Below are 1,030 nucleotides of genomic sequence, written 5' to 3' on the forward strand. Positions count from 1 at the left end.
CCGACTTCTATGGGAGAAGCATCTCTATCCCTGCCATTGGAGCAAACAACTTTGAGCTTAAGCCTCAATTAGTTTCTCTAATGCAACAGAATTGCAAGTTCCATGGACTTCCATTGGAAGATCCTCATCAGTTTTTAGCTGAATTCTTGCAAATCTGTGACACTGTCAAGACTAATGGGGTTGACCCTGAGGTCTACAGACTTATGCTATTCCCTTTTGCTGTAAGAGACAGAGCTAGAATATGGTTGGACTTACAACCTAAAGACAGCCTGAACTCTTGGGAAAAGCTAGTCAATGCCTTCTTGGCAAAGTTCTTTCCACCTCAAAAATTGAGTAAGCTTAGAGTGGAAGTCCAAACCTTCAGACAGAAGGAAGGAGAATCCCTCTATGAAGCTTGGGAAAGATACAAACAATTGATCAGAAAATGTCCTTCTGACATGCTTTCTGAATGGAGCATCATAGGTATTTTCTATGATGGACTCTCTGAACTATCCAAGATGTCTTTGGATAGCTCTGCTGGAGGATCTCTTCATTTGAAGAAGACGCCTGCAGAAGCTCAAGAACTAATTGAAATGGTTGCAAATAACCAATTCATGTACACTTCTGAAAGGAATCCTGTGAACAATGGGACAAATCAGAAGAAAAGAGTTCTTGAGATTGATACTCTGAATGCCATATTGGCTCAGAACAAGATATTGACTCAGCAAGTCAATTTGATTTCTCAAAGTCTGTCTGGAATGCAAAATGCACCAGGCAGTACTAAGGATGCTTCATCTGAAGAAGAAGCTTATGATCCTGAGAACCCTTCAATAGAAGAGGTGAATTACATGGGAGAACCCTATGGAAACACCTATAATTCTTCATGGAGAAATCATCCAAATCTTTCATGGAAGGATCAACAGAGACCTCAACAAGGTTTCAACAACAATAATGGTGGAAGAAACAGGTTTAGCAATAGCAAACCTTTTCCATTATCTTCTCAGCAACAGACAGAGAGTTCTAAGCAGAGCCACTCTGACTTAGCAACCAT

At 40.5% G+C, this 1,030-nt stretch overlaps 1 non-coding gene across 1 annotated transcript; it reads right to left on the minus strand.

Moving 5' to 3' along the window:
• Positions 1-335: 335 nt before the first annotated feature.
• LOC130958678 (small nucleolar RNA R71) lies at positions 336-443 on the minus strand. Its single transcript, XR_009077788.1, has one exon. It is a non-coding gene; the product is annotated as a small nucleolar RNA R71 (small nucleolar RNA).
• Between the last annotated feature and the right edge of the window lie 587 nt (positions 444-1,030).

Source organism: Arachis stenosperma, chromosome 10 (genome assembly GCF_014773155.1).
Source record: "Arachis stenosperma cultivar V10309 chromosome 10, arast.V10309.gnm1.PFL2, whole genome shotgun sequence".
Lineage (NCBI taxonomy): Eukaryota > Viridiplantae > Streptophyta > Magnoliopsida > Fabales > Fabaceae > Arachis > Arachis stenosperma.